This window comes from Peromyscus leucopus, chromosome 10 (genome assembly GCF_004664715.2).
Source record: "Peromyscus leucopus breed LL Stock chromosome 10, UCI_PerLeu_2.1, whole genome shotgun sequence".
Lineage (NCBI taxonomy): Eukaryota > Metazoa > Chordata > Mammalia > Rodentia > Cricetidae > Peromyscus > Peromyscus leucopus.
The window spans coordinates 50556827-50580261 of record NC_051071.1 but is presented as its reverse complement, the minus strand read 5'-3'; positions in this window follow the sequence as shown (position 1 = coordinate 50580261).

Below are 23435 nucleotides of genomic sequence, written 5' to 3'. Positions count from 1 at the left end.
GACTAAACATTCAAATACGTGAGGATATGGGGACCATTCTTGTTAAAAATCTCCATAAGAACATCCAGTTATTTATTACTAGCTTTAGACAAAAATCAATTTTACTTTTTTTTAAATACCAAGTAGAAACTGGAAAAAAAAATATAGCATCCAGGTAGATAAAATATATGTTGTATGCGTCTTGGAGTGATGTACATACATTGTCAGTCTTGAGCCTGCTATTTACTAGTACGTGAATTTAGGGATGCTATTTAATCTCTCTGAGATTTAGTGAGGATAAAATATGCCTCCAACGGGCTTACAGAGCCAGACAAGTAGAATTATTGGTGACCATGCTTGTAAATATGGAGATCAGAAATGTGCCCTCAGCATGTTCTTGCCAACATCTTTATCTCATCGGAGTTATTGGACAGGACTTTTAACAGCTTATACAAACCTTAAAATAGTCTAAGAATATTAGCAATAAATAATTTAAAGTTTTCAATTTAGACTCCAGACTCTGGGTTATTATTTGTGAGGGTTTTGTTTGCAACCTTTTCCTATAGTACTGCCAGTGAAAAGCATGGTGATGGCTTTAATGGTTCTGATTTAGCACTGATATGTAGCTAGAAACTTTCATGGTTCAATCATATGGCTTCAAACATTAAGACATCTGAAAAACAAGACTTCTGAGTTGGAAACAAATAGACATTGCAGGTATCATATCTTTCACTCATAATAAAGTAAATTTTAAGGGAAGCCAAGGCTATGTCAAAATGAAATGGCAACTCTGGTCAAATTTAGTCCATGTATCAGGTCTTCAGAAACTATATTAATAGATTTTACAGTCTTAGGAATTAAGAAGCTGTTCATTTCCCCAGAAATGCTGTGTGTCAGAACACCTCTGACAATCTCTAGGCAACTGTCACAGAGGACACTCTAAGTGCCTGCACTTACTTACAGAGCCAAGGTCCCCTGATGTGGACCAGAGGAATGAAATCAGGCCAGGTTGGTGGGAACACACTACAACTGAGTCTCTGACAATTTTATTGAGAGCAATAGCAATCAGACACTTTATACCTTTATCAAAAAGAGAATAGAATGGCAATTTCCAGGATCCATATAGCTGTAGTTGCCAGGATACAGTGAAGTTTGCAAGCCATACAGAGTATGCAAGATTAATGTCTAAGACCAATCGTTCTGTCAAGTTTCCATGCTTCCTTGACTACTAAGGGACCATACAGAGAAGCACAAAGCAGCATGAATGATTCACTGCCTGAGGGAATGTATCAGTCTTTCAGAAACTGGAAAGCAAGCTGTGCCCTTGGAGCCGTGGACTCTAGCCCAAAAAACCCATGACTCAAGCCTCTCAAGGCAGCTAGATCAGGCCAACTCCATGGTTCCCAGCAGACCACCATTTAATTCCACGTGTTTATTCTTCTATACTGATAAAATCCCTAATTTTCAGTGATTAATGAGTAGTGGGAACTTCTTAGCCAATGAAGTAATTGGAGCATGCAGGTAGAAGGGATGCTGTGTAATCTCAACTTGAGTCCTCTCATGAGACAGTTAACATACAACTTTGGTCCTCTGCTCTTCAATAGTTCTTCTGTTCTCCTTCCTGGAATATACACGGAGTGCTTGGCATCTTTTTTTTTTTTTTTTTTTTGATGATGGACCAGCAGACTGGAAGGAACTGAAACCTTCAAGGGCTTCATGGTGCAGAGCCACTCTTCAAGTTAACAATATTCATATTTCCAGAGTTTTACATGTGAGGGGAACTAGTTTCATTGTGTTTGAATTTTTCTAGCATTGTTTCTGTTATTCTACACCAAAATTCATCCTAATTGGTTCAATTATTTTAGTGGTGGAAACACAGGGAATACATGGCTGTTCATAAAACAATGAGACAGGATGTCTGATGCCTTAGTATAGTGCTAAGAATGCAGTGGTTCTTCAGCAAGTACCAGCTCTTTCCACCATTTAATCTAGACACCCATTCTAATTCAGCCTCCTTCCATGATTACATTAAGTTTTTTTTTTTATCTTTGTCAAGATTCTTGTAGTTCTTAAGTCATACTGTGGATCTTTATCACCCTTTCCTTCTACTCACATGGTTGGTGGTGGTGATGTCAAGTGTATGTTTATAAGCTTGTAGATGCAGTTTTTAAGAGATAGAAGCTAATTGATTTCTTTCTTAACAGTCTGGACATAATGACTTTCTACTATGAGATAGAATATAGAGAAATTATTGTCACTCTCAGGATTAGGGGATGAAAAATGGAAATTCTATTCTGTGACTGTGTGTATGTGCAGGGGCTCTTATTTCTTTGTTTCTTTATAAGATCCAAGACACCTGTTTGTCAGCAGCACTATAAAAGCATGAGGAAATAATGTGTCTACCAACAATCACATGAATGAACTTAGAGGGAGAGAGTTTTATCCCAAAAGAGATCTGGATAATTAAGGCATGCTGGCTTAGTAGGTTGGGACTAATATTCTGAGATAATCTGAGCTTTACACATATTATGGGTTTCTTTCAGATTTTTGAGCCTCAGAAATAGTACTAGAGATAGTAATTCTTTTCTAGATGAGCTCCCTGATAGGTTACCAATTCCAAATGTTCAACCATACACACATGTACACATGAGCAACACTAATGTATTAGTGTTATGTATGTATACATAACAGTATGTATTTATATATGCAAATCTATATGTTTATATGGAATAATAATAATTAAGAAGAGGTCATGAACTTGAGAAGAAATGGAGGGGGTATGGGAAGAGTTGGAGGGAGGAGAAGGTAGGTGGAAATTATGTGAATCTAGTACTTGTATGAAATTCTCAAAATAAAAGTATTGAAAAAGAGTAATTGTGTGTTCTTTGCTTCAGTTGCTAAACTGATGGCATTTGCTGGTGGAAGTGAATCAGGAATTGAGGGGAAAGAAATCTCAACTGAGCAAGTGGGCAGCAGAAGGCAAGCAATGCAAAAATGGAGCTGGAAGTTGGGAGGCCTTGAGGATGTTCTCAGAAGATGAATGGTGATTCAGAGCAGTGAACAGAGTGAAAAATGAGCCCCGAGACAGTACTCACACAGGGAAAGAGCATATACAAGTTCTCAAAGAAAGAAAAGAAGAGTGTAAATTCCCATGAAGGTAACAACTTGGTATGTCTAAGAAAGTCATGATCTGAATGTAATTTAAGACACATAAGGCTCAAGGTTGAGCAAATACTGAAGTACAGTTATGGAGAGGCCATTTGACTGGAATGTTTAGTACCACTGTATATTGGTTACTCTGGGATTTCTGGTGGTGCTAGATGTAAGGTAGAGGACAACACATTGGAGTTGACTCCCTGCAGAGTATTTATGAAGGCATTCTATTGTAGCAGCTGTTTACTAGATTTCAGCACCTTGATTTATAGAAAAATGTGACTATTTAATTCTGGATTTAGCACAGAATCTTAAGGTAGTGAACCTTCCAGTGCACAGGTAGAGACATTTCTTACGGAAGGTAAGAGGTGTGATGTGCACCTACAGGTGGGGATTCAACAGGCAGGAGCTGAGCCATTAGTTCCTGAGATGAAGTCGAACTGAAGGATATTATTAAATTTAGGAAAGTTACTGTCTCAATCCATTTAGTCTTCTGTAATGCAATTGCATAAACTGGATAGCTTAAGAAGAAGAGAAATTTATTTTTAGAAGCTCAGAAGTCTAAGACCAGGGAAGCTTCCATTTGTTGACGGGTTCTTCTGGGTGGTTTCTCGAGACCCTGCTTAGGAGAAAGGATGTGTTTGCTATCTGGGATCTCCTTGTAAAGGTTCTAATACCTTCATGATGATGATGATGTTCCCAAAGCCCCACCTCCCATTATCATCATTTTGGGAATTAAGATTTGAACCGTGCATTGGAGGAGAGGGGCAAACATACAGCCTTAAGCAGAAATCCAGGTGAGAATTGAAAAGCACAGGATTAATTACAATGTTTCAGATGTAACTTTGTAAAGAGAACATCTTTTCCAGCCCCTGGCTTCCCAGAAAAATTGGAAATGTAAGTGTGGGGAGAAGTCATGTGTAGTTATTGACAAGGGCAGCCTGAGAAGCATCAGATAAAATAGCTCTGGACCACAGTGTTCGGCAGGCTGCCCCCCACACAGTGCTGGGTTAGGCAGCTCCGTCCTCCTAACCAAAAAGCAGCAGGACTCCTGAGAAGAAAAAGAAAGGCAAAAATGGATGGCCACATCCAGCTTTTTAAATTTTTGTTCAGTTTTACCAATCAGACATCTTTCTTAGAATTCCATGGCTTGGATAGGATTCCGACAGAGACTGGCCAGGAGAGTCTGTGGCTCCATGGACTCCAACCAACTGTTACAGGAACTGAACACTTTTTGGTAGTGCTAGTGTTTCCACCCTTCCCAGTGGGGAGGAAAAACGCTAGAGGACTGAATTGGTGAAGTGAATTTAACACTCATTTCCACAACAGGATGCTAGTAAACGTTCATTAGAGTTAATAAAGCTAGGAGGAACAGGCTTCCCATTTAGCTGCAAAAGAAGTTACCTCATAAGACTGTAAGTTTAAGTGAATTAGTTCTGCTTTGTGGACCAGCAGTAATAGAGGAAGAGGAACGTCGTTTTTCCTTTTCAGCTCCCTGTGCTTGGTTGTTTCTCTCTGAGAATGCATTGCTATAATTACTAAAATATAAAAGCAGTGTTTGATTCTTGTAACCAAGTTCAACTAACACTGGGCATAATGGTTATTCTTTAGAATAGATGATAGAATTTTATTTGGTCAATGCTTGCCTGCCCTCTCTCCTTCCCAAGTTTAAATGCAAGTAATACTATGAGAGTAATAATAATTTTGTAAAGATAAAATAAACTACCAAATCTGTTCTAAGCTGTGAGACATGCTTCATGTAAGAAGATTTTGTGGATGACATTCACCTTGATGATTCCATATCACTAGTGAGGGAATAGGTGACGTACCCAGGTAACACACTGTGAGAATGGGCAGCAGTCAAGTCAATCTTATCTAAGAATCAAAGTAGATCAGTGTGTGTGTGTGTGTGTGTGTGTGTGTGTGTGTGTGTGTGTGTGTGTGTGTGTATATTACAGGCAATTGCTCTGCACCCTGTTGTGTGTGTGATATGGTCTCCCTTACTGAACCAGATCTGCCTGTCTCTGTCTCCCAACTCTGGGGTTAGAGGTACATGTGGGCATACCCAGCTTTCACATGGGTGCTTTCTATTTTTACAGCACATTCTTTAGTGTCACCTCTTTGCCCCACAAAGTGGGTCTCAAACACATGAACTCACAGGCCATACTCTACCAAGGAAACTCTGAGTTGTTTAGTTGAATACATGCTTACAGAGCATAATTCAAACATCTCTTTTAACTTGCTTTATTAAGTCATAAACAGGCTGGAGATATGGCTCTTTGGGTAAGAGCATTGGCTGCTCTTCTAGTGGATTCAGGTTGAATTTCCACCACCCACATGGCAACTCACAACTGTCTGTAATTCCAGTTCCAGGGTATCTGATGGCTTCCCTTGACCTCTGCAGGCACCAGGCACACATGTGGTACATAGACATACATGCAGGCAACACACACACACACACACACACACACACACACACACACACACACGCTAAAAATAAATCTAAAATGTACTTTAAGTTGCTTTATTAAGTCATAACTTTCTCATCATAAAGTTTACCTATTTCCTTTAAGTATGTATGGAGATTGCCTGAGAGTAGTGGGGGCGGTGGGTGTTAATTATCTGATCCATGCTCATAGTCTTTCATCTAACTGAGGAAACTGGAAGAGGTTTGGCATGAGACCAGCTGTGAAAAGTTTACTGACACACACATGATTTCAATTAGAAGATGATGTAAAATTTATGCTGTCAATGCAACTGGAGTGGAATTTCAAAATGAACATTGCAGATCCTATTAAATATTTGAATGAGTAACTAGGTTACAATTCTAATTTCCAATTAGCAGTCGTCTGTCTCTTTAAAGGAAATCAAATAATCTCAACGCTTAAATAAGGGACCAATTTCACTTGTAAAATTACCCATAGGAAAGCATCAGTAATGAGCACAAATGCCATTTCCAAGAGATAACAATTACATTAGAATTTTCTTTCTGTTTTCCCACAGGCACAAAGATTCACAAATGAGAATAATATATTATATTTTTTATGCACAGGAAGATGCTATTGGCATCTATTGATTCTAGAACAGGAGGAACTGAATTCCTTAGGTGATTTTGAAGTCATCCTTCTTGAAAACTAAAACAAATGCACAAAAAGTAAAATAGAGCATTGAGGCTTAATGTCTCCATGCGGATTCTAACTCCACAAATACACCGGAAGTACAGATTTCTTATTGAGTGTTAAACAGCAGGGTTGGCTGAGATCCCCTCTGTCAGATGATCCCCATAAGATCTTAGTTTGTTTGGGGAAACAAGACTGGTCCACATTTTCAAAGAAAACTAAGTTTTGAGGAAAATATTTTATAATTTTGATTTGGACTCAATGACAACTTATGCTGAGTGAGTAATTACAATAAAGGTAATACATTTCAGATGTTTTTCAGTATCTGAATGATATCACGGTCTCACTTTTATGACAAGTGGCATATAATCAAGAGTGTACTGTATGTATCAAATGAGGAATTATAAGATTAGAAGACAGGACACTGGCTGATCTCCAAAATATATAAAGAATTCAAGAAACTAGACATCAAAATACTGAACAACCCAATTAAAAAAATGGGCTACAGAGCTAAACAGAGAATTTTCAACAGAAGAATCTCAAATGGCCAAAAGACATTTAAGGAATTGCTCAACATCCTTAGCCATCAGGGAAATGCAAATCAAAACGACTCTGATATACCATCTTATACCCTTATACCAATCAAAATGGCTAAGATTGAAAACACTGATAACAGCTTATGCTGGAGAGGATTCAGAGCAAGTTCCTCCACTGTTGGTGGGAGTGCAAACTCGTACAGCCACTTTGGAAATCACTATGGCAGTTTCTCAAAAAATTGAGAATCAGTCTTCCTCAAGACCCAGCTATACCACTCCGGCATATATCCAAGGAATGCTCAATCATACCACAAGTACACATGCTCAGCTATGCTTATAGCAGCATTATTCATAATAGCCAGAATCTGGAAACAACGTAGATGCCCCTCAACCGAAGAATGGATAAAGAAAATGTGGCACATACACACAATGAAGTACTACTCAGCAGTAAAAAACAATGATATCATGAAATTTGCAGGCAAATGGATGGAACTAGAAAATATCATCCTGAGTGAGGTAACCAGACTCAGAAGGACAAACATGGCATGTACTCACTTATAAGTGGATACTAGATGTAAAGCAAAGAATAAGCAGACTACAACCCCCAGTTCCAGAGAAGCTAGTTAACAAGGAGGACCCTAAGAGGGACACATGGATCGCCCTGGGAAGGGGAAATAGAGGATTTCTCCATGAGTAAACTGGAGATGGGGGAGCAATGGAAGGGAGGATGGGGGGGGGGTCAGGACATAATGGGATGGGATGGTCAAGCTAGAGCAAGGACAGAGTAGGGGAGCAATAAGGGAGATCCATGATGGAGGGAGTTGTCATGGGGATGGGGAGAGGCCGGGTGCTGGGGAAGTTCCCAGGAATCCACGAGGATGACCCCACCTTAGATTACTAGCAATAGTGGAGAGGGTGCACGAACTCTTACTCCAGTAATCAGAGTACCCTAACTGTCATCATAGAGCCTTCATCCAGTAACTGACAGAAGCAGATACAGAGATCCACAGCCAAGGACCAGGCCAAGCTCCAAGAGTCCAGTCAAAGAGAGAGAAGAGGGATTCTATGAGCAAGGGGCATCAAGATCATGATGAGGAAACCTACAGAGACAACCAAATCAAACTAGTGGGAACTCATGAACTTTAGACCAATAGCTGTGGAGTCTCCATGGGACTGGACTAGGCCCTCTGCATAAGCAAGACACTTGTGTAGCTTGATCTGCTTAAGGGGCCCCTGGCAGTAGGATCAAGATCCATCTCTGGTGCATGAGCTGGCTTTCTCGAGCCCACTACCTATGATGCGACACCTTGCATAGCCTTGGTGCCAGGGGAGGGGCCTGAATCTGCTTCTACTGAATGTACCTCTCTCTGCAGATTCCCCATGAGACACCTTGACTTGTAGGTTGAGGGAATGGGGGGCTGGTTGTAGGGGTAAGGCAGGAGTGGTAGAAGTAGGGAGGAGAGGGGCATCTGTGATTGGTATATAAAATGAATAAAAAAATCCTTAATAAAAAAATAAAAATATTAGAAAAAAGAAGATAGCACATTTAGTATGAAGGAATAGATGGCAGTCTCAGGGTTTGCTCTGAGCAGCACAACATGCTTTGTGTCATGTGAACCATCTCATTTAACTGTCACAGCAACGCTTCAGTCATAGGTTTTATTTCCATTTTGAATTAATGGAAGAAAATAAAGCTGTAGCTGATAAGTGAACATTCCCATATTCATGTAACAAATGCATGGCAGACACAGTCTATAAACAGTTCTTTCAGCCTTAGAGCTCAAAGTCTAAATCTCTTGGTCACACTTCTTAGGAAATTCCTTATTGAAACATCTAGAATTCTGTTTTGTGGCCTAGGGCATGTGTTCTTTCTGTGAGAGAGTTTTCTATGTCTCTAGAAGATATTTAACAGCAGTCTGACATACTTAGACATAGTTCATGGCAGTTGAAGAGCTATGTCTTTTAAAACACATTTTGGGTGTGAACCACTGGACATACAAAGTGAATTTGAAAAGACTTACTTCCCAAACCAAGGGTTTTCCTTCAAGTTCTTCATTACAAATTCTTTGCCAAAGTAAAACAGAGCATAGTCAGTATCAGTGGGATGCATCCATGTCTGTTGAGGTGATCACATAATTTATTGTCATCTTCCTAGTTCAAATGTGAAATAAGCCATAGAAACATGGATCCTCAGGGCAGTGGTTAGATGACATGGACAAAGATAAGCAACATTTAGCGACAGTATCCTCACCATATACCAGAGCACCAGCCCCTATGAGTTATTCTCTATTCCTCTGATATTAAGAACCAGTCAATAATTTTCTTCTCAATGTTCTGTGGATTAGAAGACATCATCTGTGCCAAGTGATTATCCTTCAAGGACTGTTAGCAAATTTGCAGTTATTTGCTTTCATACAGTTCTTCTTAATCCTGATTAGCATCCAGTTGGGTAATCATTCTCATATTCATATGAAGAACCTGTGGTTCAGGAACACTTGGAGTTAGATAATTCAGTACAGACAATTAGAATCACAACCTGCCACGTTCTTAAAAGGACAGCAGCTCAATTTTCTGGTTAATCCCACATGTGTGTTGCCTTCTGCTCTGCTCTGCTTGGCTCTTCTCTCTAGCTTGTTTTCAGACAGAAGCACCAGAAAGCTGCTAAGAAACCTGCACTACCATTTACATCCGCTGGCCCTTGACCTCCATCTTTGTCCTGTTGCCATTACTGTTGCTTCATGGTTGAAACATTTGACAAGTTTCCCATTTATTTTAGAAATTGTTCTACCTTTGATTCCTTTGCTGTAATAAAACACTGTAAAAGCAGCTTAGAGGAGAGAAGATGAGTTTTTTGCTTACAATTCCAGGTTACTACAATCATTGGTGGGAAATTAAGGCAGCAGGAGCTTGAGACAGCTGCTCACATTGCTTCCACAGTTAAGAAGTGGAAAGATGCTAGGCAATGGTGGTACAAGCTTTTAATCCTAGCACTGAGAAGGCAGAGGTAGGTGGGTCATTGTGAGTTCTAACTCAGCCTTGTCTACAGAGTGAGTTCCAGGACATCCAGGGTTAAACAAAGGAATCTTGTCTCAAAAACCAAAACCCCAAACCCAAAACAAAACAAAGCAGAAAGATAAATGCTGGCACACATAAGCTTACTTGCTTATCCTCTGCTCAATCTCTTTATTGTAATATAGTTCAGAACCCTTACCTAGGGAATGATGCTGCCCGTGGAGGAATGAGTTTCCTATTAACTTAAACAAGATAATTCTCCAATATCACGCTTACAGTTCAACCCTATGTAGATCAATCCCTCATTGAATTATCTTCCCAGGTGATTCTAGGCTGTGTCAAGCCAATGTTCAAAGCTTAACCATCACAGAATATTGAATAATTTGCTATATCTAGCATTTCCTTGACTTTCTCACAGTGTTAAGCATTAATTGAGATTGATTGATTTAGCCTTTCAGTTAACCAACGAATATACTTACTTCTCTGTCATATCAAGGGTTTATTTGTATGTAGGGCAAATCAGTTCTGTGCTCTTATCCTACCACGGTTTGGAGATGTCAATATAGAAACACTATTCTCACTTCAAAGAGAATAAAAGGTAGTTGATTCTAGAGTCAAATATGAATGACCAATGGCCTGGGAACACAGATTTAGGTTGCCTCAGATTCTATGTTCCAATATGGAAGCAGTTTCATGAGCCTTTTATAGCAACATGACAAATCCAATCATCAGGACATTTGTTAAATATGTTCTTGGAAACATTAAGAAGGTGATTACAGCAAAGTGAAAAAAAATCTCAACTGTAGGCCACCAATGATGTGTGATGACACTGTCAGCCCTTTGGTAGAAAACTAGAGCTTTGTTAATACATTCCAAGAGTCTTTTTACCTATCAGGAAATTAAAACCTGGCTTTATATGTTAGTGATTGGATGTCAGTTCCAACATGGGATGGGTGAGCAGCAAGGGATGGCTATTTAGTAGGTTAAAGACAGTACAATATAAATTGTAATTAGGTTCTTGGTCTGCAACATTGCAATATTCCATAGTCTCCACATCACTAAAGTTCTAATTAGTCAGTCAGCTTCTTTCCAAGAACTCTCATTCAGAGGGAAGGTCAGAAACACACACACACACACACACACACACACACACACACACACACACACACTAAAAATATGGAAGAGTTGTAAAAGCTGTACTGATAACTAAGTAAAATGCTGTACTTCACAATGACTGGAGGCTAAAATAATTTGTATAAAAAATAATTCTGTGATGACAAGGAAGTTGCATGAAGAAATCTTCGGAATATTCATATAGATACTCATGTCTGTAAGTGAAAATTCACAATGGGAAAGGAGGCTCCTGAGGCCCACTCATAGCTGAGGAGCTATTGGCAATTGGTAACTGCTCAGAGAGGAAAAATTATTTTCTTTAGGAATGTGACCACTGGCAGATGCCCCTGCCCCAGTGGAAGACCCCACGTCCACGAACATATAGGCAGCACTAATTGGACACAGTGGTATAAAACACTAAATGCAACATTATAAAAGGCAGACATGATGTTGGGGGAGAGATGTGAGGGGAGACTCTGGGGAGAATTGGTGGTGGTGAGTCAAGAGTTGGATACATTATACACATGTTTTGAATTTTCAATGAAAATAGAAAAATAAAGAGTATAAAAAGAAAAAAACTGAAAAATTAAAGAAAAATTCACAGTGATAAAGTAATTAATGGATTAGACCTGGAAGAATTGACAATATGACTCAATATATAAACAGCATGAAATCTTTCTTGTAGCTGTTGATAGGGGAAAAACTTAGGGAAATTTCCAAGCTTTAGCAGCTTATCCTGGCACCAAGGTGATATTGATATGAAGTTGAAGGTGAAAAGTTATGTCTTATGAACTTTTTAAAGTATTGTCAGAATTACCCACAAGTGAGGGCTATATTTGACTTCAAGCAAATATAAATAATAGATTAAATACTAAGTCTGTCTTGCCCAAGGTAAAATCTAAGAGTAAGTATCAACGACAGGAGTAATAGCTGCAGTGTGCTCAAGGATTTAACCTCTTTCTAACCTCTTGACTTAGGATCCTAAGTTTGCACATTTCTTCTGCACAGTAGCAATATGGCTGCCTCATCACCAGGTATTGTATCAGCACACCAAGCATGAAGAACAAAATGCAAGAGGCTTCTCTCTTAACATTTAAAAAAAATTCATGTGTATGTGTCTGTGTGAGTGTTTGCCATGTGTGTTTGGGTGTCTCTGAAAGCTGTAGGAGGATGTCAGAGCCCCTGGAGCTGTAGTTACAGGGAGATGTGAACCTTCTGATATGGATGCTGAAAACTGAACTTAGGTCTTCTGGAAGAGCATTAAGTACTCTTAATTACCGGGCCACCTCTCCAGCCCAGATTTCTTTCTTTACTTGGAAAAGAATGTCAGTATCATGGATTTTCAGCTCATTAGTTAGGGAAGTAAATTTTCAGCACGTTACCTTACTGTCTCAATCAAAGTGCTTTATCAGTAAGCAAGATGGAGGAAAAGGTACTGAATTGGTTATAACAGTGAATGACACAGTGATCCCAAAGTTCATCACAATCCAGATCATTACTATAATCTGGGAAATGTGTGCACTAGATTCATCTTGACGACTGCTGCCATTTTGTATCCAGCTTGATTGTCCCAGAATAACTACTCACGCAGTTCCCATGGAGTTTCTCACATAACTAAATACACAAAACAGAATGCTATGTGGAGATTTATAGCTAGACTCTCATTCCAGGGGTGTGACTGACTCTATACTATTACTTTAAGTTTATCTGGGTACATTCTAGGATGAAGCCACTTTTGTCCTAAGGTGTTTGAATGGCCCCCATTAGCTCCCAAATGGGGAGGTTTTGGTTTTGTTCTTCCCCAGTGTTGGAAACAAAGAATAATGTTGGTGTCTGACAATGGAAGACTCGGAGCAAGCAGAAGTAGCTCAGCAAGATTGTTCTTTTTGGAAAAAAGAAAGAAAAAAAGAAGTTGAGCTAGAATCCACACTGGGATAACAAGGTCATGAGGACAGAAAGTTCACTTGGCTTTTATTCTAACATAGGTTGTGCCTGTGTCTTTTCCCCACTGGCTAGAGTCCATCCTCATAGTCATTCATAATTGGCTTCTTTTAGAAGAATCAGTGAAAAGGAAAGGGTAGGAATTCAGCAGGGCCTTTTAGTTTACACAGTGTTTACTAGATGGTGGAGGGAGTCACTCATTTGTAAAAAGGTTTTACGAAATGGGGAGATAAAGGGATTTGCATGAAAGCCTTACAAGGAGGGAGAGATCAAAAGACTTGAATTTCTTGTCCTAATAAAGAGTTTTACAGTGCTTGAAAATAAGACTAATATTTAATGTTTCTGACATTAGTACCACAATTCTGTCAATGTGCACCCCTACCCCTCCAATCCAGAAAATTGCATTCTGTGTAATCCTTGATGTTTGTTTTATGCCTCCTATTTTTCAGTCTCATGGAAACTTCAGGCATGTCCTGGCACCATTGAACTGGGCTTTTCTGGATTTTGTTTTCTCAGAACATATTTTGTGTATGGAAAGAAAAGTCCAGTTATTGATTAGTCTTTCTGTAGTCATCATTTCAATTCTAATAGAGGAGACAGTTCATTTTTTGAAATGGACATATATAAGCACACCCTGTTGGCATTTACTGCATGGAACTAGGCACAGGGGCTGCAAAAATTAATATGAAATCGTAGAATGCCTTATTTACTTATTTTTGTTATTAGGTTTATTACATCTGTCCTAAGTCTGACTGGGTTATGTTATTTGTTCAGTTGTCATGTGTTACTAGCAACTACTAGCTGCTGTGCAACTTCATGTGAAACTTCAATCTGTTTATATGTTCAACTCAGTGTGAGAGACAGATAAATGCACAAAGAGAGATAAATATGGAACACTAATTCTTTCTAGGCAGATGAAATGCAGATGTTGTTTTCAAAATGTGCTGGTCTTCATAGTTAGGCCTTCAAACGGTTGCTTTTGGGTGAATGGCATCAAGATGATCTCTTTCCCGCTTGCTGTTGAGATGGATGGCCCCCAATGCTGTGGATATGGCTCTGTATGCTGTGAATGTGTTGCTGTGATTGGCTGATAAATATAACACTGATTGGCCAGTAGCCAGGCAGGAAGTATAGGATAGGTGGGATAAGCAGAGAATGGAATGCTGGGGAGTGGAAGGCTGAGTCAGGAGACGCTGCCAGCCACCGCCACCATGAGAAGCAAGATGTAAAGTACCAGTAAGCCACAAGCCACGTGGCAATTTGTAGATTAATAGAACAGGGTTAATTTAAGATATAAGAACTAGATAGCAAGAAGCTTGCCATGGCCATGCAGTTTATATGTAATATAAGTCTCTGTTTACTTGGGTCTGAGAGGCTGCGGGCCTAAGTGGGACTGGAGAAAACTCAAACAACACCCCAATATCTCCTTCATTTTTCCTTCTTACTAATGAGACCGAGTCCCAAAGCAAAGCTAGTTTCTGATTCAGAATGTCTATCTCTGGTGGAAATGGACTTTACCTTTTGTGTAAAGCAGTGGTTCTCAACTTTCCTAATTCTGCAACCCTTTAATACAGTTCCTCATGTTATAACCATTAATAACCATAAAGTGAATTTCATTGTTACTTTATAACTGTAATGTTGCTATTGTTATAAATCATAATGTAAATATCTGTGTTTTCCAATGGTCATTTTCACTCCTGTGAAAAGGTCATTTAACGCCCCCCCAAAGGGGTCACGACCCAAAGGTTGAGAACTGTTGCTGTAAAGTATATCTCTACACACACTGTCACACTTATGCACTACCTCTGTGAGAATGAAATTCATTTGCTCTGTGGGAATGAAAGAGCCTTTGGGGAAATACAGAAGTAATAGAGGTTTGGGTTGGTCAGTGACTTGTTTCATGAGGAAAATTGATGATCACATTGGCTCTTAAGTTAAAATATGGTATTACCACAAGGGTAACATTTGAAAGCTTTTGTAATCCAAAGGCTTAAATCACTTTCTTAGAGAATAGTTACATCATTCCCTTAAAGTATTTTTCATAGAAATTTAGCATTTGCTTCTTGCAGCTACAAATCTTATAAAGAACAATTGATCAAATATCATGTTCACATTCTCTGGACTAATGGAAAGAAAATCCCAGTTATTGATTAGTCTTTCTGTAGTCATCATTTCAATTCTAATAGAGGAGACAGTTCATTTTTTGAAATGGACATATATAAGCACACCCTGTTGGCATTGCAATAGTTTTTTAGAGACAGTGGGAATGCAATTCCAGTTGTATGACTGTGTATCATATCACACAAAGAAAGGAAGAACTCAATAGGACCTAAGGCAAATAGTACTTCCAAACAAAAGAGACTAGACCAAAAGCTCTAATAACTGTGCTCTTATTGGACACCAGAAACTGAGAAGATGCTACTCATCAAATGCCTTAAATGGCTTGCTTCTGATATGTGGTATGTTGTATTCAGTTTGACTCGACTGCTGCTATTTTGAATTATATCCACCAACAACATAATAGCAAACAATAATAAGTTACCCCCCCATTCCACCTAGAGATTAAATCTTAACACTGGAAATGGAGAATAAGGATCTGTTCACATATGGCAGATTCTGAAATTTGGTAAAACTTCCCTTCAAATAACCATCATTGTAATTGAACTATTTTATTCTTTGTGAGATTATCAAAGTCAGGAAAGGTAATTCAGGAAGTTGATGGGCTTCCATAGCTGTTTGTGATGGCTCATATATTTGATTGCTTAGTCACCAGAAAGTGGTATTATTTAAAAGGATTAGAATAATTAAGAGGTAAGGCCTTTCTGGAGGAAGTGTCTTATTAGGGGTGGGCTTTGAGGTTTCAAAAGCCCATGCCAAGTCCAAAATCTCTCTCTCTCTCTCTCTCTCTCTCTCTCTCTCTCTCTCTCTCTCTCTCTCTCTCTCTCTTTCTCTCTCTGCCTATAGATCATAATATAGTTCTCAGCTACTATTTTAGCTCCAACCTGCATGCTGCCATGCTCTCCATCATCATAACAATGAACTAAATCTCTGAAACTGTAAGCAAGGCCCCCAAATAAATGTTTTCTCTATAATAGTTGCCTTGGTTATGATTTCTCTTCACAGTACTAGAATAAGATACTAGCCTTTTCTACAAGAAGCTCTCCTGACCTTAGAATCCTGCATATGTCTTTTGAGTCTTTGCATTTTCTCTTGGGCTTTTTTTTTTTTTTTTTTTTTTGGTTTTTCGAGACAGGGTTTCTCTGTGTAGCTTTGCGCCTTTCCTGGGACTCACTTGGTAGTCCAGGCTGGCCTCGAACTCACAGAGATCCTCCTGGCTCTGCCTCCCGAGTGCTGGGATTAAAGGCATGCACCACCACCGCCCGGCTTGGGCTTTTTTTTTAATTGCTCTAAAGTATCTTCATCAACTATTTAAGGCTAAGCATGACTGACTTATTAATACTAACATCAAAGACTTTATTGCTAAAAATATAAGGTATTATTTTCCCATTTAACCATGGGTGTAAACCAAATAATTTCTCAAATATCAGGAAGGTCACACAAAGAAATTAAAGACATGGAGTTTATGTTATCTATACCTTTAAGTAATAAATCATGCTGGATGTGTAGATCATAATTGTCCTGCCTGATACTTCTAACTCAGAATAGCCACTTGACTGGTCTTTTGTATCCACGACTTTATTTGAGAATGCTATACATTGTAGAACCAGCTGAAGTTTTCCTTTCCTCTATTCTCATAACTTTTTATTTTATTTTATTTTACAATACTATTCAGTTCTACATAACAGCCACAGATTCCCTTGTTCTCCCCCTTCCTGTCCCCCTCCCCTTTCCCCCAACCCACCCCCTTTTCCCACCTCTTCCAGGGCAAAGCCTCCCCCTAGGACTGAGATCGACCTGGTACACTCAGTTCATGCTGCTCTTTAATACATAGTTTTAGATAACATTTCTTGGTTTAGTTGATCCCATTCCCATTCCACTAAGTTTCTCTGAGGATAACTGCAGTCTACACTGAATTACTGCAGTGTGTAGATGTTAGAAGCATTTCATAACATTATGCAGAATATTTATTGGGCTCTTCTTACTTTTATATTATGCAAACAAATCACATTTCAGTGAGACTAAACTATAAAAAGACTGATGGTGAGTTTTCAATAACACTATTTCTACTATAATAGAAAAGACTAATTAAATCAATTCGTAGCCTAAAAATGCTTAAAGACAGAAGTATATTTTAAAATCTAGTATTAGAATAAAGTTATTTTAGTTGATAGTCCAGATAATTTCAGAGATACATGAGTGTGAGAAATTTTATCTAAAATAGTGACTTTGTTGCATACCCACTTGATATTTGTATTAGAAACATCTCAAAGCAATACAAACAAAAGAATGTAACATGAACTCTGGAAGAAACTTCTAATAGGTCTCTATAAGTCCCTGTGAGCTGCACATATGGATGATGAGAGGAATTTGACGTTGTAACCAATTCATAGATTTTAGAAGACAATGATGCATCTATGATAAATGACTATGTATAGACACACAGTCCAGGATGTATGCACCTCAGATCTCTTTCCAAGAAAGTAGTTACTATTCAGCTGCCTGGAGTGGGGTTCACTCAGCCTCAAACTGCCGGCTTCCTTTGTTTGGTCCTGTCTCCCTTTGAACCAAGTTTATCTTCTCTTCTTAGTTTGGTTCTAAGCTAGGAACTGAAAACGATGATTGTTTAGCCCCATTTCTGTTACTAATACCCAAAGGGAGGAACTTTATTAAGCATCTCATTTAGCTATTTAGCTCACAGATTTGGGGGCTGAAAATCCAAAATCAATTTGCTTCATCTGTTTGGTTTGTGATGAGGGCTTTTCTAGTTTTATCATGGCACAGTAGATGGCCTCATAGAGGTGTCAAGAGCAGGTTATATTTAGAAATATATAATAATAGTTAATGAAAAAAGAGCCCGTGAATTTGAAAGAGAGTAAAGAGGAGTATATGAGTGGGTTTGCGGGGAGGAAAGGGAAGGGAGCAATGTTGTAATTATATTACAATCTCAAAAATCCCCAAACAAATTATTAATGTGAGAGAAAGAGAGAGAGAGAGAGAGAGAGAGAGAGAGAGAGAGAGAGAGAGAGAGAGAGAGAGAGAGAGAGAATGAGAGAATGGAGCTTAGAGACTAGGCTTATAAACTTACTCCTTTTATAACTACCCTCATGAGAATATCTAGGATTAAAAAGTACAGCACCAATCAATGTCATAATTACCTTCTACTACCCTTTCCCCCAAGTCCTAGCTTTGAGATTGGGGACCAGACTTACTGCACATGAACTTCTGAGGACACATTCAAGCCAAGCCACAGAATTGTTGATATAATGATCCAGTCATTCTTACCCATCATTGTTGCAATGAGTAATCTTTGCCCTGGGACTTCTCACTGGCCTGAAAGGGACTTTTTATATTCTGTTTAGTGAGCTGATCTCCTATTCCATCTGCTTCAGCTTTATTTCTCTCATAAGTTACTCCCTTTTTAACTTTATGCTCTTCCATATATGACTTGGCACCTGCTTACTGGCAACTCATTCTGAAAAACTAAGAGGGCACTAGTGGACTATGACAAAAAAGAATCAAATCTGGAGGTACCCAGTTACTACTTAGTGTGGGTGGTGTGACTTTTGGTCTGGCTCAGACCACTTGCTTCAGTCAACAGAACTGCAAATCCATCCCTGTACCAGTGATCTCTGTCGAATGGGCTGAGATGTTGGTTTCACCTGCATCTCAGGGGTGGTTTCTTTCCAGCTTTGGCTTCTGAGAACAGTCCACAATGACTTCCCATATCCCATCCTGGAATCTTGGGGCCCATTTCCCAGGAGAGTTTCACTATTCAGAGCAGTACTTCCAAATGTTGGCCAGTTTTCCAGGCATGTGAATTTATAGTAAGCCTCTGATAAACAGATACATTCTAATGTCTCTACTGAATTATTAGCCCTTCTTATTTTTATTTTGAACACATTTTATTTTTATCTTTAAAATTAGTTTACAAGATAACAGCTTCTATCATGGGATTTTCAAACACATACACACACAATTAATTTTAATCAATTTTCTCTTATCCTCTCGCTCTCCTTTTCCCCCATTGAACCCTTTTCCCCCAGTAATTCCTTCTCTACTTTATTCTATTGTCTTCCCTATCTCCTCCCTTAAAACTTAAAAAAAAAAATCACAGTCTCATGGCGTTTTTTCTACCTTTCTAGTTTTCTGCTTTTCCCAATATTTTATCTCTACAAGTATGCATATACTTCAAGAGACTAGGACTCACATACGAGAGAGAATTCAGTATTTGTCTTTCTGAGCCTAGGTTACTCTGGTTAAGATAATGTCTTCCAGTTCCATCCATTTTTTAAAATTTCATAGTTTACTTTCAACTGAAATTCATGCCTCTTCTCCCTTTGCCTCTGTGCCCTTCTGCACAGAGATCTGTGCTATGCAACCAGCATGCTTCATCTCACAGAATCTACAAGCCACACACCACCACTTCTCTTTCAGACCTCTGGCCATGTAGTTTTCTCTGTTTGAATACTTGTCTGATCTCTCATGCAGGGTTCCATAACAAACTGCTGTAGCCTTGGTAACTTACAACCAACAAAATTGTATTTTCCATAGCTCTGATGGGATTCCAAGATCAAAATGCTGGCAAATTCGGCATGTTGTAAGAATTCTATTCCTCACAGGGGTATCTTTCTGCCCTCAGAAGACAGGATAAAGGACTTAAAAAAAAAAAAAAAAAAAAACAAGAACATTGACCTCATTCTTTCAGTTTCTGCTTTCATGACCTAGTTACCCCCAAGGGCTCCACCTCTTCACACTACTTCTTTAGGGTCAGGACTTCAATAATATACATTGTAGGAGCACAACCATTCAGACATAGTTATATATCTTTCAGTCTATGTGGAGACTTCACCCTTTCCCTGAATTCTCAGTTTGATCATTTTCACTAGAAACTTTTTAAATGTGTCCTATAAATGATATGATCATATCTGTTCTGCTGCACTGCATCTGGTATAAGTGTCTGGGTTTATAATTATCTTACAGAAATATGGAAGCATGTACACAATAAACCCTTGGAAGAAGAATATAGTAATTTTTAAAAAGCATCTTTAATTTGAGAGGATATCTTAGTGCATATGTTCAGAAGGCAGTTGGAAGTGAGGCTTTCAATATGCAGATTTGAGTGTCATTATTTCTTAGCACTTCAAGAAAATTTTAGAAAGCATAATTGGAGCTTAATCCATTGTGAAATCCATATTGGAAACAACAGCATTATAAATAGATTGTGCACAGTTAAATGATTTGGATAAACTATAAGTTGGAAATATCTAGCTATGTTCCTATAGTCCAGTAACCAGTTGCCAAGAAGCAGGAATAATGATGGATTGATTTGACTAGGCCATCTCCAATGAGGTTTCAATTTAAAAGTAATTTGATTGTATTTATTTTGATTAATGTATATGACTTAGGATTTCTAAAACAGGAAGTGAGCTATGGCACTGAGTGTAGCTTGAGCATAGGAGACCTCAATGCCCACTCCCACAGTGACACACTTCCTCCAACAAGGCCACACCTACTCCAACAAGGCCACACTTCCTAATAGTACCATTCCCTTTAGGTTCCATTTTCTTTCAGACCACCACATTCCACTCTTTGGCCCCTAAAGGCTTGTAGCTATATAGTGAAAAATGCATTCAGTCCAACTTCAAAAGGCCCCATAATTTATCATGGTCTCAAACTTATTTAAAAGTTTAAAGTTCAACGTCTCTTGTGAAATTCATGAAATCTCTTAATTGTAATCCCCTATAAAATCAAAATTAAAAAGCAGATCACACACTTCCAACATATAATGAGACTGGATATACCTTACCATTCCAAAATATAGGGAAGGGAATGTAGTGAGGAAATACTGGATCAAAGCAAGACTGAAAACTAGCTGGGCAAACTCCAAACTCTGCATCTCCATGTTTGTTGTCAAAATGCTCTTCAGTTCTCCAACTCCTTTCAGTTTTGTTGATTGCAGCATACTTCTTTCTCTTGGGCTAGTTCCACTCCTCATTAGCAGCTCTTTCCTGCAGGTATCCCATGATTCCCACATCTCCAAAATTTTTGGGTCTCCAAGACAATCTAGATTTCACCTTCACACCTTCATGAAATGGCCTCTCTAAGCCTCCATTCAGGGGCATCCACGAAACATGCCTGGTCTCACCATATTTTCTTAGTCATGGAATTTCATAACCCCTTTCTTCTGTCCATAACCCCTTTCTTTTTTCCTTGACCCTAAAGCCAGAATTGCGTGCCTGAAGTGGCCAAGTTCTGCTGCTTGCTGGGGCTGGAACATGGCCCCCTCCTTCAATTATATCTTCACCAGATCTCTGTTTTTGATGATTTACTTCATTGCCTAAGCTTGGTTTTTCTGGCATTTGCTTTGGAGACCAGGCTAGTTTCAAACTCAGAGATCCACCAGACTCTGCCTTTGGAATTCCGGGAGTAAAGACATGCACCACCACCCCAGGCTCTAAGCTTTTCTTTAAATCCTTTTAACAAGTTGGAAGCTTAGCTGGATGGGATCTTGCCTTGAGGCCACCACTCCCTTTATTCCATTTCTTAATCTGTTTATCTCTTTGAATACAGGACTTAGCTCCATTCCATTTTCTGGTGTTCCCTTTCTCCTCAAATTGTACATTTTATATTTTTACATGCTTGGCGGATCCTTTTCATTATAAATATTCATTAGAGTTAACACTAACTAGGCTGTTTTGAGATTTCCTTTGCCAATAGAATTTACCCAGAAATTCTTCATTTTAGCCACAGGCAAACTTTTTGGACAAGGGAGAAATGCAGCCACATTCTTCACCAAAATATCACAAGAAAGATCTCTAGGCAACATACTAAAATTCTTCTCCTCTGAAACCACCTGAGCCAGCCCTGCACAGTTCAAATCACCCTCAGCACCACTGTCTTCCATGATCCTACTAGGATGACCCTTTAAGCAGCACTTAAATTCTTCAACTGCTTTTCTAATCCCCTCCCCATGGTCCATATTTCTTCAAACAAAAACATTGTCTGATCTATAGCAGTAGTACCCCAGTCCCTGGTATCAACTTCCATCTTAGTTAGGATTTGCATTGATGTGAAGAAACACCATGACCACAGCAACTCATATGAAGGAAGGCATTTAATTGGAGTGGCTTACAGTTCAGAGATTTAGTCTATTGTCATCACATGCAGGCAGATGTGGTGCTGGAGAATGAGCTGAGAGTTCTATATCTTGATCTGCAGGAATTAGTAGGTCATGCAGGCAGATGTGGTGCTGGAGAATGAGCTGAGAGTTCTATATCTTGATCTGCAGGAATTAGTAGGTAAACTGTGTCACTGGGTGTAGCTTGAACATAGGAGACCTCAAAGCCCAGTCCCCACAGCAACACACTTCCTCCAACAGGGCCACATTTACTCCAATAAGGCCACATCTCCTAATAGTGCCACTCCCTTTGGGGGACATTTTTCTTTTAAACCACCACAGTGCATTAACTGTGTGCTTTAAATGAGATTCAGAGCTATCCTTCAACACATGAGTACAGCACACATAGAACAAACCAAGCCTCCCTTTATCCAGTTCTCTACTCCCTTTCTAATATCTATAGTAATCACCATTCTGCATTAAAGTCTACTTCCTTTAGCTTCCTTATATGAAAGAGGGCATGGAATGCTTCCTTTTCTGGGTCTATCTTACTCTTGATTGCTTTCACCAATCCAAACAAATTCCCATGTTTCTTTGAGGTGGTCTTAAGAAATTCTATGAGCATAAACTGTCTTAGGATGGTAATAGTTAAAATGAAAGAGTGATTATTAGGGACCAGCCAAGTAAGTAAGACAAAAGAGGCACATGCCAACCACTTATATGCACATGTACATATATACATACACAGTATATATGAATGTAAATGTATATAATCTCATTCTATCTCACTGGACACATGGGGTAATCCTAACAGTTCACTGAATAGCTAAACCCAAGAAAAGCAAGTAGAGTCAAGTTTCTTTTTCTCTCTAACTTAAAATTTGTTATCTGTCTTTGAATAGTCTATGGAAGTGTAATAAATATAAAATTAGGTGCACATATTTAAAATACAAATCTTTGTAAATTTTGGCACACCTGACTTTTTATACAATGAAACATGAGTGTAATGAATGTAATGAACATATCAATTACTCCCAAGAGTGTCTTTGTGGTGCTTTGTGGTTCTCTTCCCTAACCCTTTACTTGATCAGTCAACCCTCATGCAACCACCAAACACTGTCATCTTACTAGACAGATGTTATAGAATATCATATAAGCAGTAATGTTGGAGTATTCTTTTTAGTCTGGCTTAGTTCATTATATATAATATAATACTCATTCATGTTATGTAGTATGGCAATATGTTATTCCTCAATGTTTTTGAATAACACTTGCCTGTTGAGGGATATTTGGCTCCATTTTATGTTTTAATTATTATAAATAAAACTTCTATGGAAAGTTTCA